This window comes from Dipodomys ordii, unplaced genomic scaffold (genome assembly GCF_000151885.1).
Source record: "Dipodomys ordii isolate 6190 unplaced genomic scaffold, Dord_2.0 Scaffold52, whole genome shotgun sequence".
In the NCBI taxonomy this organism is placed as follows: Eukaryota; Metazoa; Chordata; class Mammalia; order Rodentia; family Heteromyidae; genus Dipodomys; species Dipodomys ordii.
Genome location: NW_012267268.1, coordinates 3,135,688 through 3,159,400, shown reverse-complemented (window position 1 = coordinate 3,159,400; position 23,713 = coordinate 3,135,688). Strand labels below are relative to the sequence as shown.

Here is a 23,713-nt window from a genome sequence, read left to right as displayed (position 1 = left end):
CTATCTGTTCCATTTTTTTTTTTAGTTTTCCTGAGGGTTTATTACCATACTCAAATATAGCTTTATTTTTTCTTCTCAACATCTTGTTCTGTAGCTTCCTTGGCTCTTTTAGCTCGGATACCGAAGAGCCGGGCATTGGCACGGCCATTCAAAGACTGGCAAAAGCCTTGAAGTTCTTCTCTGTGATAGCTCTAGCCTTCTCCTTTTTGTAGACTTGTAGGCTTTCCGGATGGGCATCACCAGTCCTGTCAGCTGTGTGGCCAATTTGAGTTCTTCAGCAGAGCTCTTTCCCTTCTTGGGGGCCAAGGGCTTCCTGGGGAAGAGGAGAAGCTTGGAGCAGTACTCCTTCAGCCGCTGCTGCACGTTGGCCTGCAGGGACTCAGTGGACTTATTCCGTCTGCTCGGACCTTGGTGTGGTACCTCACCAGATGATGGGCCGGATGGGGTGGGGCTGGACACGGGGCTCGGGGAGATGATGCCCGCTTTGGCCTGCTGGGCCTTGCATCTGCGGATCTTCGGGGCCGGCTGCCAGCCCTTGTGGAAGTGGGGCTTCAGGATCAGGCCATTCCGGCTCCATGGCTGCCTCCCGTGCTGGGGAACAGCCGAGCGGAAAAGCTATCTGTTCCATTTTTATCTTTCCTGATCATTCCTCACGTCTTGAAATCCTTACCTAGTTTATCTACTTTTATCAGAACCTTGATAGTCTTTTTGGTGTGTGCTTGTTGGTTTTTTTCCTTCTGGTTCTGGAGCTTGAACTCAAGGCCTGGGAGCTGTCACTGAGCTTTTTTGGATTAGGGTCAGTGCTTTACCATTTGAGTGATAGTCCTACTTTTGGCTTTTCTTTTGGCGTTTAATTGGAGACAAGAGTTTTACAAATTTTCTTGCCTGAGCTGATTTTGAACTGTGATCCTGCGATTGTAGCCTCCCGAGTAGCTGGGATTACAGGTGTGAGTCACTAGCACCTGGCACTTGATGTGTTTCTAGTTATTTATAGTGGGAAATTGAGTGTTCACCCAGTTTTTGTCTATATCCAAGCATCCTGAACTTCTTGACAGGATTGTTCATACTTGTTAACTACCTTTTTTCTATTCATCACCCCACTGCAAGTCATGTTCAGTTTCATTACTCCATCAGATAGCTCACCAGAATCTCTAGAGGCTTTTTCATTGATAAGTACAACTAGCTTTTATTTAATCTTCCAGTAGAATTGAGTATTCTCACTCTTGAAACACTTGATTTTTATTGTACACTAATCTTAGTTCTTTTTCTACTTATGTGATAGGCCCTACTTATTCTCTTGGAAGAATCAAAATCCTTTGCTTAGATATTAAATATTGGAATACTTCAGGGTTGATTAGTAGTCATTCTTTTATCCACTACTCTTTTTCCAATCAATTTGGTTTGTACCAAATTGATATATATAACTTTCTATATGCAGATGGCTTATAAACTTATATCATCAGTTCTGATTTCTCCTCTGAGTTACAGACATTAAGACCCATCTTCCTTCTTGATGTCTCAATTTTAAATTCTACATGGTTCTTCAGTTCTGTGATCCTATCTCATAGCCTACTTCCTCATCTTTCAATATCTAATATTTCACAATTGATTTCACCTCTTAAATATCTCTCAAGTGCATCTACATTTCTTTATGTCCTGTCACAATCCTCAGCAAAGCCAACATCATCTTTCACTAGGATTTCATAGTCATCTCCTTATATCCCACATTTCTCCTCAAAGAAGAAATGAGCTCCTTAACAGAGCAAACTGATCATGTCAGTCTGCCCTCTTAAACATGATTTACTTTTGTAATAATCTTGATCTTAGACCACGAATCTTGGAACAATCCTTGTCTTGGACCAGGGAACTTGCCTGATAATATGGTCTAGGCCTTACTTTCCAGCTGAACCAATGAACTTATTCATGCATCATTCTGTATTTACTGAGTAACTATCACACTTCAGAAACGATTCCATTTGCTTTGTGTGTACTGGGAAATGACATTTTTGTTTTCACGGAGATTTTAATGGGAATTTATTGATATAAAACACATATGCCTGTGAATGGGATTCCATGTGGTGAAGAGTAAAAATAGGCAAATGTATCAGGGTAAGCAGACCATGAATTAGTTGAGAGGTGTTTATTTTTAATGAGGTTGCTCAGGAGAACCTTACTGAGAAGGTGATATTTGAGCCAGGAACTGAAGAAAATGACTGAACAGTGCTAAAATATGAGAGAATATTATAGGCTAGAGAATAGCAAGTACAGAGGCTCTGAGACAAGAGTGCTTAGGTGATCTAGGATCCATAAGGAAACTAGTATGGCTCAGAGGAGTGAATCAGAGGAAGAGCAATAGAGATGACAGGAAGATGGTTCCCGTGGTCCATTTGTGTGTGGTCTTTAGGCCATAGTAAGGCTTCTGACAGCTTTCGTTTGCATTGGATAAGAGGACATGGGTAGGTGCTTAGTAGCAGCAGGGGCCTGGATAGTTAAGTCTTTGGCCAGAACTCATTGATGGACATTCTAAGGCTCTCTCTGTATTCTCTCCTCTTTCTTTCTTCTTTGTCAAGTGTCCAAGTTTTATCTGAAGTCTTTCTCTGCCTTCTCTTCTTTCTCCTTCCCTCTACTTTCCTTATCCTTCAGACTCTGCCTCATCATTTGCTTGGAATATCCACCTGACAAAAATCACCAAATACCAACAAAGCACTATGTTCATTTGGTTAACTTGTACTTCATTTCCAATTTTGTCAGGAAAAACGTCCTTGCAGTCCTGTGATCCCATATCACTGGGGATTCACACAAATCCCTGCAGTTTGAAGCATTGCCTTTTAGAGCTTGATGCAGCTTTATGACCAAGCATCTCAAAATGTCAATGCCCTTTATTTTATTAGTCAGGGTCCAATCAGAAGACAAAATCACACAGATAATTTGAAGAGGGAAAAACAAATAAGAAAATGTTAGCTACTCAGATATGTTTATCTGGAAGGAGCAGCAGAGCCTTCCAAAGGTTGCAGAAATAGCAAATGAGAAAAAAGGCTGTGACCTCTAGAAGTGAGAGCAAGTAAACAAGAAAGGAGCTAAGTACTGAGAAAACGCAGCTAGAGCTGAGATTTTGATTTCGCTGCAGGTAGTGTGGCTGCCACAGAGACATTGAGCCTGCTGGGAACAAGGAAACTTGCCAGAGGCATGGACTGGAGCTGGGTTGTAGGAATGACCCAGAATGGCTGAAAAAGTAGTGTGAGCTGGTCCACCTGAGCACTGTGCTGAGTGGTTGGAGAATCTTCTACTTTTATTCGCTATTTATCTTTAAATAGTGGTACAAAGGGGCTTTTATTTAATAGGTCAGTTTTTGAGCAGAATGCATCCTAATCAATGTTGCCCCTTTCATCCTCCCCCCTCTCTCCCACCCTACAACAGTCATAATATTCACTGTATGTATATGAATATGTGAAAATGGAGAACCTTCTAATGGAGGCTCTGTTCCCAAGTTCAGCAATAACTGCATTAAGGAACCACTTCACCCAGATCCCACTGTCATAATTTTCTTAGGATGCATAACAAAGTAGCTTCACAGAGATAATAGGAAACATATTATTAAAACTACCATTTGAAAAGTGTACCCTGGCAGAGTTTTGATTAAATGTTAGGCTGGAAATGTAGCCTGGAAGCTAGCTATTAATACCATTTTGTAGAATACACTTATGCAAATAGTCATTGCTTGTGCAAGTAGTACAAAAACAGATTAGAAATAGAATTGATTTAGAGGTCGTATTTTTTCTCCTAAATGCAACAATAATCATTTAATTTCAAAAAACAAATACAATCTGCCACATTAAAGTTAATGCTAATTTAAATTTTATTAATTTCACAATGTTGTATGTATTAACTTTGAATGTAGTATATGTTTTGTCCCAGTGTACGTGAGCTAGAAGCATAAAGAGTTTATACTCAAGTTCATATCTGTATGTTTTAAGGCACTATTAAAAATAGCGGCTAGATTTTGGTTATTTCAATTATGTATTTCATTAATTTCATTTCATTTTATAAAAGATATATATTACAGAGGTTTGAAAACTATCCCTTTAATAATTTAGTTTAAATCTATTTTACTTAAAATACAGTATCAACTTGGAACTTGTTAGACCTGCAAACTCTTAGCTTCTCTATCTTCTACCTGCTGAATCAGAAATTTAAGTATGAGCCCAGCAGGTTGGTTTTAACAAACTCTCTAGGAGACTCTGATGCACAATGGAATTTGAGAAAACTGTATGCAGAAAACAAATAGGAAAATCTCCAGTTTCATGATGACACTGTTTTTGTTTGACACTGTTTTTGTTTTTATAAATTTATTGTGAAGGTGATGGACAGAAGGTGTTACAGTTACTACTGCGCCCAGTATTGCCAGGCAGAATCCTATCCAAGTACCAACCCTAAGCTTCTGAGATCAAACAAGATCTGGCACGTTCAGGGTGGTATTGCCATAAACACTATTAAACCATTAACCCAGCAGCCATGAATCCTACTATAGAGATTCACTGCACACAGCTCTTTAGGTAGTATATTTTTGACTGGATCTACATAGACTCAAGAAAGCCTTGAGGTTCTTAGTCTGAATTTGCTAATATTAAAAACAATATATAACCTTTAGTGATTGAGGCAGTTTGAACTTTGATTTCAAAGTTATTACTTGCAGACAAGGAGACTCTGATATTCACAGAATGTAAATATCCATGTTTCTCCTATTTGTCATTGCAACTTGCATATGGCTCCCTGGTATTGCTGCCAAGCCAACCCCTTGAGAGAAGCAGCATATGTGTCATGATTGTGTAGCTTCAACCAGTCCTGTACATGACACATAAGAGGGATTGGATCAACTTTGGTCAAACTGAAATGGAATTATATTATATATTCTATTTCTCCAACAGAATCAGATAGCACTTGAGAAAAAGATAATGTGTGAGAATGCATACCTAATTGAAAGAAAACAATGCAAGTTGGTTGATGTGAGGTTAGTTCTCTCTCAGTCTCTGTCTCTGTTTCTCCATCTGTCTGTCTGTGTGTCTGTCTGTCTGTCTTTGTTCCTTTGACCAAATTCCTGAAAGAAACAACTTAGGGAGGGAGGATTTATTTTGGCTCATAGTTTCAGTCTGTCATGGCACAAAGGATGTAGATAAACAGAGCAGTTGACCTCATCATAGACAGGAAACAGAAGCATGTGGGGGTTTCTTCCTTCTTCTCTTTGCATTTTATCCAACTACCCCACATACTTGATGGCACTACCCAAATTCAGGGAGAGTCTTCCCCCTTAGTTACATTTCTCTGAGAATGCCCTCATTCACGTGCCCAGAGACGTGCTTTACTAACCTGCATACTTCTCATTCCAGTGAGGCTGACAGTCAAGATAACCTCCCACAGCTGATGATAATAATAATTGCTGTTGGAGCTTTCATTTCCTAAGCAACCACTGTATACCACTAATGATTTCCAATAATCCAAGATATTTACTCAACTAATCTCTACCTATAATTTACCAAGAAAGAGTTGTTGCCATCAATTTTCCAGTAAGTGAATAGTCTTTGCAAAGTTACCAACTTCTACAAAGTTGTAGCTCGCATAAATATAATACTATGACTTCAAGCTCTGATCCATCTAGTTCATTGAAAAAGATGGTTTTGCCAATGATGTGACATAATTGCTCTGAGATGCCATGTTACATGACTTTATTCCAAAAAATCATAGCTGGGAGCTTGTGGCTCACGCCTGTAATCCTAACTACTCAGGAGGCTGAGATCTGAGGATCACAGTTCAAAGCCAGCCCAGGCAGGAAAGTCTGTGAGACTCTTATCTCCAATAAACCACTAGAAAACCAGAAGTGGCACTATGGCTCAAGTGGTAGAGCGCTCGTCTTGAGCTGAAGAGCACAGGGACAGCTCCCAAGCCCAGGGTTCAAGTCCCACGACCGACAAAGAAAAAAAAATCACATCTAGGCTTCTGGAAATTTATTCTCAGAAATGTAAATGGGTCTGATGATTTCAATCTTAACTCAGGACACCACATATAAAAAGTCAACAAACAGTTTCCCTCATCCACTGTTTGTGAAGGTCTAAAAACTTTGCATCCACAGGGGTGGGCCCAGAGGGGCAAGAAACAGTAAGAGACAAAGGATGAGTGAATGTGCTCATTTAAGAAACAGTTTCCCAAGACCTTATGCTTTGCTCTCACATCTTCACAAAAATGAGGTTTGAGGAAATCACATCAAGATACCAATGTCAGATCATTAGTAATCCAGTCATGCAGAAACCTTTACAACTTTTCAGACCCAAGAGTGGGCTTGCCCCTGCAGGAGGCTGAGGGGAAATAAATGGGCATGGGAATGCAGATGAACACAATGTATCAAATATGTTCATGAAAAGATGGTGATCAAATAAGGTAATAAATGGTTAAAAAACTATGTGAATAATGAAGGAAGGAAATAAGAGACCAAGCAAGAACTTGCATGGAAAATATCACTGTGAGGTTGAGGTGTTTAACTACTAGTATAAGTTGAGAACAAGAAGAAAGGGTCAAAAGCTATGTACATATGACCATATAAGATGATGTTGAGTGAAATGAACCCCAAGATAGGGACACAACTTGTTTTTTTTCTTTCTTGCTATTGTTTATAATGTATCTAAAATGTACTGTGGGTTTTTTTGTTTCTCTTGTATGTTCTTCCCCCATTATATAACCCCTGTTTTCACTGTATTTGATGTCAGTGCCCTGCATCTTGTATATACATTTTTCTGATTAGGGGAGGGGAAGGGAAATAACAAAATGCTGAAACAAGGATATAGGATGACCCATTGTAACAATTAGATGTACAAGACATTATGTAGAAAATGAATTTCACAACTTGGGGGGGGGAGGTGGGGAGGTGGGGAAGGAAGGGATGGTAGGGGAAAACAAAGGAGGAGGTAACAATACTTGATAGGAAATGTACTCATTACTCATGTAACTGTAACCCCTTTTATTTTACAATAAAAAACATAAAAAAGAAGAGCGAGGGAAGAGGTGGGTAAGGGAGGATGGATGAGAATTTTGAAGGGGTTGACACTGATCAAGATATTTTATATTCATAAACTGCTTTGTTAAGGCAACTCCTTTGTACAACTACTTAAAGATAATAAAAAGAAATGGGAGATTTTGATTTGGCCTTCCTAATAAAGAATGCTCAGAGAAGTAGAGAGTAGATATTAAAGGACATGGTATATATCAAAACATGGCCAAAGTACTAGTTAGCGAGTAGACTAGAAAATCAGTGAATAAGAGAGAGAAGGTGGTTTGATCTGAGGTATAAGAATGAGGGAGTTTATTTTAGAAGAGTAAAATTTCCAGATGATTAAGAGCAAAGGGGTGGCTTAAGAAAACAGAGGCAAGACTTATTTTTTGATAACTTCATAGACCTGGGTTCTTATAGGTAACTCAAGTTGTGTGTGTGTGTGTGTGTGTGTGTGTGTGTGTGTGTGTGTGTAATATAGTACTGGAGTTTTGAACTCTTGCTTGGCTTTTTTGCTTAAGGTTGACTATCATTTGATTGATGACTCCATTTCCATTAAGTTTTTACCAGTATTTGAGAAAATATAGGATTAAATTCTGCAAATTGACTAGTGTCCTCCCCTAGAATCTCATTGCTTTGTAATATTGTGATGTGCTGGGTTCCTGGCGATTTTCTCTGTCTTTTAATTTTTTTGCCTTGATGATTGGTGGCTAAAGAAGGGAAACATGTAATTATTTCCTCTGCTACCCAGTTACGGTGGTGATATATATATATTTGGGATGTAGATGTTATTCCATTGAGGCAAGAAGTTGTATGATTACTGTCATCCTTACCATGTCCCAAACACTACCAGATATGGGTGTGAAGCCACCTATACCACTGAATCTACTCACCTGAACTCCATTCCTCACTGAAGACTTTCAGATTCTCTTCCTTTACCCTCAGATATATGGCCAAATTCAGGCCAGGTAAATACTCTCAGGTCTATCCTTTTTAAATGTATTTTTATCATCATTGTAATGGTAATGTACAGAGGGGTTAGAGTTGTAAGTCAGATAAGGAGTAAATTTCTTTTTGAGCTCTCTCCCAGTTTTCCTCTCCCATCTCCACTCACCAGTTGTATAGTTCATTTTCAACATTGTTTCTAGTGAGTATCACTGCTGCAGTTGTTCACCCTTTCTTCCTCCATTTCTGAGCCCCTCCCACCCCCAAGACAGATAAATGAACAAACAAGACAAAAGGAAAAGAAAACAAAAACAGTAACAAAGAAAAAACTCTTGTTTCCTTTTTCTGGAGTTCATTTTGATAAATATTTTATATGATCAGATGCACATAGGTATTGCACCTTTGTGATCCTCTCCTAAGAATATTTTCCTTTGGTTTCACTCTGTGTGAATGCCTGTATAATTTATCATGTGCCAGTATATGTTTTAATTATTTTTACCATCTAATGTGTTTACTCACAGATTTATAGGTACATTCTAGCTACCACAAATGAAGAAAAACATGTAACCTACATTTCTCTGGGTCTGGCTTACTATACTTAATAACATTTTTTCCCAATTCTTTCCATTTTCTTATGAATCTCTCTCTCTCTCCATATATATATATATATATATATATATATATATATATATATATATATATACATATACATATACATATATATGTATATATTCATTTGGGTCTGGCTTATTTCACTTAATAACATTTTCCCAATTCTTTCCATTTCCTTATGATTTTCTCTCTCTCTCTCTATATATATACTTATTCATCCACAGAGGGGTATCTGGGCTAATTCCATATCTTGGCTGTGGTAAACAATGCTGCATTGAACATAGCTGTGCTGGTAGTTTTAGTGTGTCCTTGTTTATTGCCTCCTGGATAATTATGCTCAGGAGTGGAATTGCTGGTTTGTAGGGAAGCTCTATGTTTAGCCTTTTGAGGAAGCTACGTGCTGCTTTTCAGAGTAGCTGAAGAAGTTTACATTCCCATCAACTGTATAATAGAGTTCCCCTTTCAGTCATTTCTCAAATGAATGTTTTATCAAATGACAGATTCATCAATTCTGTCTAGTTGATTTAGAACTGGATTCACCAAAGGAAAATAAAGACACTTGGAAGAAATATGAGCAAAAATAAACATATGAAGACATACATTGACCTATGATGTAGTTTTCCTATCAAAACTAACTGTTAACTTTGGCTTTGAAATACTCATTTCCCCAGTGTCTGGAGTTAACCTGATATATGTCCAAAGTGCTTTGTGTTTTCTCTGTTATCGACAATCACTTCCTTCAGGCCCTAGAACATAGTTTGCCTGGGCTTTTGAGATGTCCGATCATAAATGCAGAATGACTCTGGTTATATTGTCTGTTTACATTAGGGATGCTATTAGGTTTTATGTACCTCTCACTGGCTTCAAATAAGCATCTACCACTAGTGTGATGAGGTAGTTTATATTCAAAAGGACACCAGGTTTCAAAATTCTCTGTGTATTGATTTTTACTAGGAAAATGCTCTGATTTATTCCTGAACTTGGTTCTCAATTGCTTAAGATTCTTTGGGGAGGAAATAGGGATGATTAAAGTAATAATAAGCAAAGCTTCAAAAAGTATTGTTGTACTTCTTACAATGCCATTGTCCTAGCTGCTGTTGCTTAGAGCAGGGCAAGGCATACGTTTCTGCAGGAGGTAAACTTCTGCATTGCAAGAAGACTTTACCCAGATAGATAGCAGCATTGTGACTTGGCAGAATGGGTCTCATGTACTGTTGATACTGGCATTCCTGTATCAATGAACTTAGACACATAATGTGAGAAACAAGTTGGGTCTCTCCAGGTAGAGGTATATCATGAAGGATCAGTAATTTAGGTAACTACGCAAGAACAAATGAGAGATTCTGAAAAAGAAAGTAACTGGAGGTTAGGTCTGTCTACCTGAATCTCAAGAGGTGACAGAAAGAGTAGGCAGATAAGGGCAGGGTACAGGGGACATTTCTAGGGCAACCATCCTGAAGGGACTTCAGAATTTGCTGGCTTGTTGTAAATGCATTTATTTCGGCGCCCCATCTCCAAAGTTTCTGGTTCAATGGGTCTGAAGCAGGGCATGAGAAATTACATTTCTAACAAGTTCTCAGGCAGTGCATCTGCTGCTGGACTCAGGACCACATTTTAAGATTCACTGCTCTAGGGTTTTTTTTTTAAATCATTCGCAAAAAGCTACATGTGAAACAGTAATTATTTTGGGGAGTGGTATGTTTCCTAAGTTCAGGGACCTCAAGCTTAGCTCAGGGCTGATAATGCTCAAGCAGAAGGGTAGGGATAAAGAGGTGAATTCTAAGTTGCTACTCTAGCTGAAGGAAAAATGATCATACAAGAGAAGTGTTTGCCTTCATGCTTATAGCAGCACTATTTATAACAGACAAGCTATGGGGCCAGCCCAGACTGAAGATTAAATAAAAAAATATAGCACATATATAAAATGGAATATTACTCATCCATTGAAAAGAATGAAATTAAGTCATTCACAGGCAAATGAATGAAACTGAAGATAATAATATTAAGCCAAGCTTAGAAAGACAAATAGTGCATGTTTTCACTCACAGAATCTACACCAAGATAGTAATAATAATAATAACATGACATGATCATAAAAGAGTGAAAGTGAATGAAGGCGAGAACAGAGTGTGCAGACTGTTAGAATATTATAGAAGTACTACATATATATATAGATGTTATATATCACACACACACATATATACATATACACACATATCTATGTATATATATGTATACACATATATGTTGCCTATCTATATAACTATGCATAGACATATGCATATGTATATGTGATATGTATCAATACTATATGTATGTATATTTTATGTATACTATATGTAATTATATATGTATATATTTTTTATTCATATATATATATATATATGAAAAAGAACAATGACACCCATAAAAGCTGCCAAAGAAAGGATGAAAAAGAAGGAAAGCAGTTAAGGAAGGGTAACAGATGAATTTTGATCAAAATACATTAATTACAAATTTATAAATATCACAATAAAACATTATTGTGCAATTTATTTATGCTAATGAAATGTGAAAAATAGGGTTGTTAAACAGAATTATAATTTAAAAAGACACAAAGTTTTGTTCAACAGCATGAAGTTTATATGTCAAGATGTATTGGTCAAGTGCAAATCTGTGCCAGAACACAGCAGTACCAGCATGGGGTTAAGGATGGACACCAGAAAACTGACCTGAGCTCAGCACTGGTGCACTTGGTGTGTCTCATTTGACTGTAGGTGACTAGGGTTGGTCCAGATATGTACTGTGACAGTAAATTCAGGCCCACTTACCTATAGCTGGAATCAGGCCAAGAAGTAGGTCAGACCCAAGGCTCACAGAAAAAGTCCAGAATGCTCAGATCAAAGGTACAAAGGGGTTGGCAGGTGGTTTCAATCCAAAGGATTCTCAGGGTAGCAAGAGACACAGACAGGAAGCCATGGTATAAGCTGTCACAGGGCTCAAAAATCTGGCAAGGGAGGGAAAGGAGAGTTTTTCAGGAACCAGAAATGGAATTAATATGCTCGTTAGATTTTGAACACTGAGTTAGTGGACACCAGGGTTAAGCAGTTCTCATCTGGATGCATGAGGTGTGTAGCTTGCCTACTCCAGTGTCTCTGTTAGTGCTGCCACAAGAGAGGCTGGAAAAATTAACATCCTTGTGTCTAGATTATTTTATCTCAGAGTCAATTGTTTCAGCAATGATCAAGCATTCTAAATTCTGTTATTTTATTAACTGGAACAGCTAGAGCATGGTTATTTGAAAGAGCCAAACCACATTGCTTTTAAAAATATTAAGGTCATAGACTTCTGTATATATTACAAAAAGTCTATTTGATATGCACCTATATATACACACACATAATACATACATGTGTATCTATCATCTATCTTCTATTTATAAATATGGATACTCACCCTACATTTGGTTCTGCTGGCCTGTGTTGGAGTAGAGCAGAGAAGTAAAACTATGCCAGTTTTCTGGAAATAGGGCACAAACAATTCAAGGTGCCAACCAGTGTCCCGTAATTAGGATTTTAAATAATTTGTCTATGTATTATATGTGTCTGTTCCAGTTGTCATCATTCATAACAATCAATGCTTATTATTATCAATGATATTCTGATTATTTTGCTAGATATTACAGATCTGGATTTGCATAAAGCATAGTCTTTATTTTCAAAGAATCTGGAGTCTGGTACACAGGAATCATAATGCAATGTCTGGGCCTATCATGGAGTGTGGAGGACAGTATAAGAACTGGTAGGCAGTGGATCCAGGCTTGTGGGTCAGAAAGTCCATCTAGGACAGGTTTCTCCTTCTCCATTGCACTCTATATCTGTCTGACCCATCCTTCACTACCAACTTCAGGAGGATGTTTCTGCATCCTTCGAGAATATGTGTGTGAATATTAGGGAGAGGCAGTAGCAGGAGAGCATGGAGCTGTGGGGTAGGATTGAACATGTTCACTGTTGTGATGATCACTTAACTTCTCTGAGCTTTGCTCTCCTTGTCTGTAAAATATTGCTGGATAATAAGCATCAAGAGACAAGACAAATGCAAACTCACAAACCGTAACATGCCAAATAAATAAATAGTGGGACTCAAATCCCCACTAGACTCAATATCCATTGCTTTTGCTCTTATTGCGCCTATTACCACCACACCCAGGAACACACATACAATTCCCAGTTCATTGGAAAAATTTTATGTTAACATATTTCTTCTTTCTCTGGGGACTTCCATTGTGATCTAAGCAGGCTGTACCTAGTGCATTGTCACGCTCCTCATAGATCCTGGTTATGATGCCCCAAAGCCCCAAATAAAGTATAACTAAAAAAAAATTCCTCCAAGACTTCTTAAACACTCCCAATTATATAAAAATGGATGCTTCAAATTCTAGGAATATAGATACAAAATAATAAGAAAAAAGATGAGAAAACTCTTGACAAAAGTGTGTATGATTTTTATATTAACAACTGAATTGGTAGAGATAGTACATTTGACACACTTTTATATTGTTCAAAGAGCAGCAGGACAGAAGCAGGGAAACTGAGGAGGAAAACAGCCTCACCCACCTGATAGAAATTAGACATAAGAGGTGTTGCAAAGGGACATTTGCTTTCTGACCCACAGGAGACCAGAGAGCAAGAACGCCTTATGTTTTGGAGGCCAAACTTGCAGCAAATCAACTTCTAACATCATTTGGGATAATGGCTTACCTGGGTGTCACAAGTAAAAGGAGCTTAGGGACGTTAAAAATAACATTAGAGCTCTCAGTGCAAGTTTTGATCACTAACAAATCCAATGTTCCTGCTTTCCAAGCAACCAAGGTGGCCGTCCTTTGAGCTTCTGTGTTTTTAAGAACAGACAGCCATGGAATGACCAGCCATTATCTATGGGAGGCATCCTTGAAATGCATTCATTCTATGAGAGAAAGGACCTGGGTTGCTGCTGTTAATGCCCAGGCATTTCTCTGCTGCTTTTGGTATGACACTAGGCAGCTCACAGGTCATTCTTTAGGAATTTGACCATGGCTTCATGCTGGTGTCAAGTATTTTAATTCTACTGAAGTATAAAAAGCTTTAAAACTGTAGCTCTGTGGATTGGATTGTAGGAATGTGAAATAAGGAAACTGTGTTTAAAAATCTGGCTTCCTGCTGGGCGCTGGTGGCTCCTAGCTACTTAAGAACCACACCCAGTCTCTGAGTTCAAGCCCAAGGATACACACACACACACACACACACACACACACACACACACACACACACATCTGGCTTTCTTACTAATTGTTCTTATTTGGATCAGGGAGCAAACACCTCAAAAGAGACGCTTCACTGGAAAGTGATCATTTACTGGGCCAGTATTTCTGTCAAATGTAGGACCACGACTTAAAATAGATGCCTTGCCTTGCAAACTGCCTTCAGAGTCAGTTTACAACACACACAAGTAAACTAGTTTGTCTCTTTGAAAGCCTTTCATTTCCTCATTTATAGTTTAAATATCTTAAAATGATCACCTCTGACCCTACGTCCAAATTGCTTTCGGGTGGAACCAGTGGTCAAATCTTCCTTGCACCATTTAAAATATACTCAAAAGAAAGTTCTTTAAAATAATTCCCAAGAACATCTCACAATATAAAGCAATGTCAACATTACTAGAATAAATGTGTAATATATAACCTGCCAAGATTGGTATTTTGAAGGAGAAAACTCATTGTTAGTGGGTGAATTCTGTTGTGTTTGGCTGAAGAGTATTAAATCATATTACCATGCATTTTATCTAAAACACAAGGCTTTTTATTATTTTATATTGTCTTCCACGTGTATTTCTTAAATTTCTCAGAGTTACAAACTTCACCGCCTGATATCTCATAATCCTTAGAATTGTGTCTGTTTCATAAGAGTATCACTTGTTTAGATGTTGACAATTCAGAAGTGATGGAGTTTCATTCATAGTGGACTTTAGGTAAATTTGAGTATACAAAGATACATTATCTCTATTCCAAAGACATTTTTATTCTATTCATCTTTATTCTATTCACATTATATTTACACATATGCACACACTCACATCTCTCTCTGATAACAGGAGCCGGTAGGAAGAAAAGAGAGAAACACATGAATGAGAAGGAAGAAATAAATGAATTAATTTAAATTCTGCAAGGAACATTTCTTCTTAGAACATGAAAATTTGAGCATATTCAGAAAGAATTCCTTATAGTGTATATGAATCTTACCAAAAAGCTATTTGCCACATTTACCATCTTGGAGAAAATATTCTAGATATTTAAGTTTAACATTTAAGTTATAGAGGAACCAAAATTACAAATAGAAATACTTTACAAGTATTCAGAATCAAAAGGAGAGAGAGACTGGTGAGGGGTGAGGCTGATCAGGATGCATTGTATTCATAAAACATTTTGTTAAATGACCCCCCTTTTGTACAGCTACTTGAAAGATAATACAAATTTAAAAAATAAAGATTTATCTTGAGGTTCATTTGCCTAACATCAATGTATCTGACCATTTCTGCTTGTCTCAGACATATACTAGTTGTTGCAAATAAGGGAAACCATGGGACCTGTGTGTGTGTGTGTGTGTGTGTGTGTGTGTGAGTGTTAGAGAGGGTGTAAGCAGTACTTTTCCCTATAAGTTAAAGACAACTCACATTAAAAGCAATCTTCAAAGAAGAAAGCATTTCTTAAAAAAATAAAGATTTATGTATTTTTTCTTAATTTGAATAAATTGAAAATAGTTCACAGATTAAATAGAAATAATTCAAAATCTAAAATTTTATATGGCATTCCCTATTGGAATCACACATCAACCCCGAAATGCTTACAAGTCTCTACCTTTTCAGTGGTGGAATCTTATTTGGCTGTACCATTTTTGGCCGCCCTATAAAGAAGCTGGTGAATTACCAGTTAAGGCAGTAACAATGTCAAAGATTCCATTGGGGAACATTTCTTAGGTTTGCAGAGCACTCCCTTTGGTTTGTGCACACTAAAAGTCCGTTGATGTACTGACACAACCACCTTTTCATTGTCCTGCCATGTTTTTATGAAGTTTCCTTATCCATGCTCTTCAACTCCCTTTCTATTATAATACAACTCTGGAAAAGTCTCCAACATGACTAAATACAGCCCTGTAATTACTGTCTTGTTGTGTGCATGAGTGTGAAAAGTGCTCTCCTTTGCTAACTGATCTAATGTTAAATAACCACTACTAATGTAGAGTTGATCATTATCACACTTATTGGTCCTATTACATTTCTCTGGTCACTTTACTTTTCCACTCATCATAACTATCTTATATCCCTCCACAGCTTGATGTTCAAGCAAATTACTGTCAATTAATTGCTTTGTTAACATTTCACCAAGAAAATGTGTTATATTGGATATCCGACTGAATTAAGAGATCAGGTTGATTTCACTTTGGTTTATTAGCAATCAGCAGACAAATCATCTAGAAGGTCAAGGTCAAGATTACAGGTGAGTAGCTATCCATCTTTTCTCTTGTTCTTTGAAGAGTCTCCTTAAGTTTAGTCCAAAATAACCAGTAGAGATGACATATCTACCTGATCACAGGAACCTAGAAACAGAGAGGTTTATTTACTTTTCATATTTTTATATGGGGGACCAACCCACCCATGGATCTTTACTATTTTTAGCATGGCAGCCAACACAATCCATTTAGAGCAAAAGTAAGGAAACAAGGGCCTCTGCTGCTCAAAATATTCCAGTTGTTCCCTATTGCCCTTGCAATAGTATCCAATACCATGATGGTTGAATGTATTTTTCCCCTGCCAGCTTTTTCTTCATTTTTTTTTATGTCCAAGAGTGGTATTTGAACTCAGTGATACTGTGAAACTGTGAAACATAATTTTTCTGACTGTTTCCCTCCTCCACTCCTCTTCTTACTCACCTTCAGCCCCACAAATGTCTTGCTACTGTTCATCAAACCTAGGAGAATATTACAGGTCAGATTTTTGTACTTGTTGCTCCTACTAATTCCTCTGGCTCCAATTTTCATGTCTTGTATCATCATTACTAAGGTTGCTGTTCATAGAATGGTGATCATTAGAGGCTAGAGAGTAGGGGGCAGGGGAAGGATGTGGTAAGGTTGCTTAGTGGGGACCAAGTGATAGAGAGGACTGAGAGTTTATGTTGTCCTATTACATAGCAGGCTGCAGAAAATGACAATATTCCATGTGTTTTTTAATCATTTATCCATACTTGATACTAGACATTTGATTATATTTTCTTTTCCATGAGATATATGAACATAAGGTCAAGCAACATTGAATTCATCATTTTATTTCTTGCACTTCCACTGTAGCTTATTACATATTGGCTACTTGGTCAAATGTTTGTGGAATGACCATGCATGATTCACATTCTACTTACTGTGGCTAAGATTAAACAAAATGATCTGGCAGTCATTCCCTCCTATATCCTACCCAACCCACTTGAAAGTACATGCCCTTCTCCTTACCTCATTGATTGTATCGTTCTTTGGGTAATGAAAACTGTCTCAGGATATAAATGTGTCAGAAATATCCAGGACCACAGAACTGGCTGCAGAAGTCTACTCACCTGTCTTTAGTTCCCACCCTTGCCAGTCAGAGCAAGGCATAAATACAGGCTGGGTTTTAATGAGTAGCTTCAAGTTACCTTACAGGAAAAATGTCTTCAAATGCTAGTATGCATTAAAAACACTATATCACTCCGCTTCTGCTATTTCTTTCAATATTTAAAGATTTCTCATTAAAATACATAATTCCCATTAGAAAAGAAAGGTGGGAGTAATGTTGCTATTGTTAAAAGCAGTCACATATTCATAAAGATACCAAAGAACATTTTGAGTATAATAAAGAATCCAATACTTGATAGAAAATGTACTCATTACCTAACTGTAAACCCTCTGTACAGTATCTTTACAATAAAAAACTTGAAAAGTAAAAAGAAATAATGAATCACTTGTCTTCTAAAACATGGTCTCTATTTCAGACCCTTGTTTCTTCTACCATGGAGATTTAGCTTGCAAAAATATTGTTCTCTATTGTTTGCTTGCATATGTCTCCTACAATGAATGTAGTTCATGGCACTTCTAAAATCTTTTCTTTAATTTGATGCCCCTTGGTCACATCATACTGCTAGTTTCCATAGATTTTCCTTCCTCCCTCTCTCCCTCCTTCCTTCCTCCCTTCCTTCCTCCTTCCCTCTCTCTCTCTCTCTCCTTTCCTGCTTGCTTTTTTTCATCAGGAGTGGGGCCTGAACTCTGGGCCTGGGTGCTGCCCCTCAGCTCTTCAGCTCAAGGCTAGCGCTCTACCACTTGAGCCACAGAGCTACTTCTGGCTTTTTCTGCTTATATGGTGCTGAGGAATGGAACCCAGGGCCTCATGCATGCAAGACAAGCATTCTACCGCTGAGCCACCTTCCCAGCCCTCCTGCTTTCTTTTTCTTATTTCATCTTTACCTTTTCTTTCTTTCTTCCTTTTTTTCCTGCTTTCTTTTCTTATTTCATTTTCACCTTTAAGTAGTTGTACAAAGGAGTTGTCACTCTACAAAGCAGTACATGAATACAATGAATCATGATCAAGGTCATCCCTCTCATCATTCTCCCTTAACCACAGCAGGCTTTCTACTAGAATGTATTCATAACTATAGGATGTGCTGACATGACAATGAGGTGCTTGCTGAATGAAGAAGTAGACATTTAATTCGAAGAACAACAATGTTATCCAAACAGTTGACTGAGGGTCCAGCTGTATTTGTTGCCTAATATGCTGTTGAGTGATTTTCAGTAGTAGACAGTAGTCCATGTGCCTTTCCATGCTCTTTCTAACATCCTGACAGAGACAAGCTATGCTCTTAGCACTCAAAGCCAAAATACAACAGGAAGTGAGGGCTGGAATATCTAAGAGTCATAAATTTCTGGGAAATTGGCCTTCTCACAGATTGTGTATTTGCTTGTTTTCATAAACAATCTGTCACTGTCTAGTGTACAGTTTTCCTTAGCTTCCCATGTTAGGAATAAAAAATCAACACACACACACACACACACACATTTCCTGCAGCATCATGGATATCAACACACCTTTTCCCATTCCTACTATTAGCATTCACTGAGTAGTTAATGGGAGATAACAGTTAATACACAGAACAAGTGACAGGTGCATTCACAGTTCTACCTACTATAGTATAGAATACTTCTTATTTGGGTAACTGGACTTTTCCTGTTAAATTTTTACCTGCAGAGTAAATTTTTAGTTAGTATTGAATTTTGGATTTTATAACTTAAGGACAGTGTCCAATAGTTAGAAATAAGTATTTTCCTACTATATATACTTATATTTGGATGTCTAGAGAGAAAGTAAACTCATCTTGTCTGAATAGAATTTAGTCTCAGCCCCTGTCCTATAATAAAAGGGGTAAATGTGCCCTGTTTTCAGGGAATATGACTATGAAATGGTGAATGTTTATGTTTGTGCTCAAGATAATAGTCTTGCTGTACAGTTCAAAGCTGAAAACAAGATCAAGTAGGGAAGACTTTATTTGTCTTTAGAAAGGTTATTGTCATCTGCTTCCTACTTAAAACTTGTATTACCTGAGGAAACCCTAACCTTAGAAAAGATGAAAGGTAACAATCAAGCTCTAGAGTTTCAGGAGCAGTTCAGCCACTGGCAGTTAACCTAGCAATCTCCATTTTCACAGGTGGTGAGACAAAGACCTGGGTGGAGATAGTGTCTTCACTGGTTGTTCATGCTTTATAACCTTTCTCATATACTCAATTGTAGTGCAGAAAAATGGGAAGATAGATTGCTCTGTTTATCAGACAGTATTTGAGCTTGACATAGTTAAGTAAATGACAATCTTTGGGAATAATATTATTTAGGTAGAAATTTGAATAAAGTAAAAGTAGTGAACAATACACAACCAAAAAAATGTTCAAGTATGCCCTCCTCTTATAGACTGATATTTCATTATTGAAATCATTGACTGTATAGTCAGAAACCGCCTTAGAAACCTGTTTTACAAAAACACAGGAGTACAGTTATTACCTTCCTGGGTCTTCTGATTCTACTCATTAATGATTAGAAAAGCTACATTCCACAAACACAGGAGTGTTTGTGAATAACTGGTAACTGACTCTAACTTTGTCTGTGTGTATGTGTGTATGTGTGTGTGTGTGTGTGCACATGTGTGTACATATGATCTTAGAAAAAGTTTTTCCAAAGAGCTACTGACCCCATTCCCCAACATTACACTCAGAAAACTTCAGAATGATTTTTCTATATCATCAAATGACTCATGTTACCTAATTATTTTAGAGCCTCTCACGACATTGAGAGAGAGAAAGCTTTTAATTTTCTTTCTCTATGATCAGTATAGTCCTGATAATTTATGCCATAAAGGTAAAACTCAATTTTACTTATGAATAGCAATATAAAATCTTGAAATAAAACATTAAGAAATTGAATCTAGCAACATATGAAGGCTATTCTCTTCAATAGTATGAATTTAAGAATGCAAGGATGGCTTAATTTCAACTATTCAGAGTTTAGTAAATCTATTAAAATTAAATATTAGTAGAGAGTAAAGGACCTAAGTCATTACATATTTGTAATGATTGTAAATGACATTCTAAATTGTGTTTGATACACATTTAACAAGCATGTTTCAGGAAAACTATTGATCAAATTTAGTATTCATTGAAGAGGACTTATTTCTTTCTCAAACCATCAACCAGAATTTGCTTTGAAAAGACAATGATCTTCTGCAAATACAGCTATTGTCATTAGACATAATATTTTCATTCATACTCAAGCCCATGGTTATTCAGGAACTTAATGAAATGAAGTTATTAATATAACATAATTTAAATATACTGGATTATGAAATCAATATTCAATAATTATTATTTTTCTCTAAAGACCCCCCAAATTAAAAAATAAAATAGAAGAAAATAGTCAATGATCTGTATACCACCTAGGAACAAAGTTAATAAAAAACATAAAGAAGGAAATGTAAGTGTTCTCTGAGACATCAAGGATTCCATATGTTCATAGGACTGAAATTTTGCATCTCAGAGGAGAAAGATAGGAAAACTCTATCATGTAAAGATATGAGTAATCTGAAAATGAAGTCACAAATATAATAATTTATATTTTTGGAATAGCAATATTAATTTGTTTGCAAAAAAGCATTTTATATGTTCATACAGAAAAACAAGATATAGAAGAACCAATAGATTTCTGAAAATGAACACGAAGTTGTCTTTTTAGATTTAGAAGGTATATTTTTAGATTTAATAATATTAGACTCTTGTTACAGTATCTATTATCTATGTGCCTATCATTTATCAATATTCTATTATCTGTCTCATAAAATTGCTGATTTTCAACTCATCATGACTGAAAATGGTCATTTCATATGACTCAACACACAATGTAGGTGTTGGTCTAAATCTATGGGTAAAACATATCAAATTACAAAAAGACATGAAAGTCCCTTATCCTTCATCTATAATAAGTGTAAGATATGCATAATGATTTAATATATATTTAGGACTCTAAAACAAAAATTAAATTTAAATATACATGCTTTGACAACTGTCCAAACAATATCACACATTATTGATGAGTTTTAGATTAGTAGCAAGTGCTGGGAAAACAATTTAGCAATATCTGTCAAAAGAGGCACAGATTTTTTCCTAAATATATCTAGTTGAAAATATTTACATCACTTGGGGTTGGAAACATGGTTCAAGTGGTAGATTGCAGCCAATTAGTAAAATTATTAGATACTAAGTTTAACTCCTTGTCTTAAACAAAAGGATTGTAATCCCATATACAGTTGAACATATGTGTAAAAGTTCTCCACAGGAGTACTAACTTTTATTCATAATGACAAAAATAGAAAGCCATCTAAGTATCAACCAATAGGAGACAAGTAAACTCTGGAGTGAGACATACCTGTTGAAAAGAATGAAACAAAACATGTATGCTTTTATATAAGAAATAGTGGAAGGTGGGTGCCTATAGATTATGCCTATAGTCCTACCTCTCAGAAGGTTGAAATCTGAGAATCACAGTTTGAAGCCAGCCCAGGCAGATATATCCAAGAGATTCTTATCTGCCAGTAACTAGTAAAAGGCCAGAAGTAGAGGTATGGCACAATGGTAGAGTTAAAAAAATACAAAACAAAACCATGTGAGGGTACAAGGTTTTGAGTTCAAGTCTCCCAGCACCAAAATAAAAAGGAAGAAGTAGAAATAGGTAAGGGAAAAAGTAAGGAATAAGACAGAACAAGTGGTAGCCTATCATGTGCATAAAAAAAAGAGAATGAAGATGGGAAAACCCTTCATAAATAATAAATGTCTAGGCTTTGTCTGGAACACTACTTTGAAAGAGGAGTGTGAGTGTTTTGGAAAGAAATTGTGAAGCCGGGGGTTTAGGATGAGAAGGAGATAAAGTTGTCACTTGGTGTCCCTTGTTATGAATTCAAAACATAATATTTATTTATGTTATGATTATGATATTCAAAAGACTCAAAGTTTCACATTAAATTTTTGGGAGAAATTTGTCTCATTGGCTATCATAAAGGTCAAATAATTGTGGAGTGAGCTATGCCTTGCCATAGAAGAAAATGGGTTGACAAACATCCCAGATTGGAAAAGACCACTTCCCTAAGTGTGGTGGTGTAGTCATAAAATGAGAAATGGAAAAATGACCTGATAATCTTTCTTGCTGAAAACCTATGGGACACAACATACCTACTTTCTTGTGTCCTATAAACCTTTTATATGGAAGTATATTATCACAGCCGCATTCTAAAACCCACATTTGAAGTCTCTCTATTTCTCTTTGGGAAAAGCATATGGGGAAGAAGTCTATATGATGAGAAAGCCCTTTTCACATTTCCTTCTCACTCTCAATAGTAACACCAGCAGGAATGGCAAATAATGTTCGAGTCTGAAGGCAAGTACGGCAACTACAGAGACCTCCTTTGATACTTCTGAAGTCATTTTTAAATGGAGCCATCCATTTTGTCTGAGTTGTACAACTCATCGAGAACCTAGTACAGTCATCTATTGTTGCCCGCTGATCACCTGTTCCTCCCATGATCTCTGCGTTTGATCTTGGCGACATTAAGCAGCATGGGGAGCGAAAGCAACCTTGGGTACCCTGCCACCTGCCCTCATCAATTGACTTGGTGGAGAGAACCTTTTTATTTGCCATTTACCTACTGCCAGTGAGGGTATGCTGGGGTGAGTAGCGTATGTCTGAAGAATTCAGCAGGGGGTTCAGCCTACAAAAAGATAACCAAGTTAAAACACAGAGAACCCTAGTGCTTTTAAGCAAGGAAGTGATGTCAAACGCCAGATTGATTCCCTTAAAAATGGAATCCTCCTAAACAGTTTGAACAATTGCTTCATGGGATAACTTTGCACTCTCCTTGAAGGGTCAACTTGGTCTGGAGCTCTTCTCAATGGACTCAGTAGGAAGTGCCAACAACTCCCTAGCTAATAAAGAGACTTTTCTGTTTCATTTTTTTCCATGTGGACTGCAACACTGAAGTAAGTACTCTAGGAAAGGCAGTCTATGTCTAGGCGTGATTATCTGCACATGCAGCTGAAGTCAACAGCAAAGATATCAATACCTAGAGTAGTAGATGGTTGGCGTTGGGCAGAACTGCCTAACTTCCAACAGAGGAAACTCTACCATGTTTAGGGGCCAATGGTAGTAGTCTACAGGAGAGCACAATAGTGGAGGTGAGGAGTGCACTAAACAAGGCAAGCACATCTAGTTTTCTCACCAACACGCCACAGTGCTCTATGGGCAGAGAAAACTCAAGGGTTGGGTGGTTATAAATTTAATATCCCTTGGTTCTTATTTTTTCAGAAGATTTAAATGAAAACTAGGGAATGTGTATAACAATTGTCATTCTGTCTTCTAATTCTGGATCAATCAAAATAAATACCTATTAATTTGGAAAAAAATTCATTTGAAAGATTGAATTCATTTTAATGAAATAAAATTATTCTTTTATAATAGCAGATACTTATTTCTTATATTTAAATGTATCTTAGTATTGCA

General features: G+C 37.0%; 1 pseudogene; it reads right to left on the bottom strand.

The window, feature by feature from the left end:
• Window positions 1-21: 21 nt before the first annotated feature.
• On the bottom strand, window positions 22-22,855 carry LOC105988894 (annotated as a pseudogene).
• Between the last annotated feature and the right edge of the window lie 858 nt (window positions 22,856-23,713).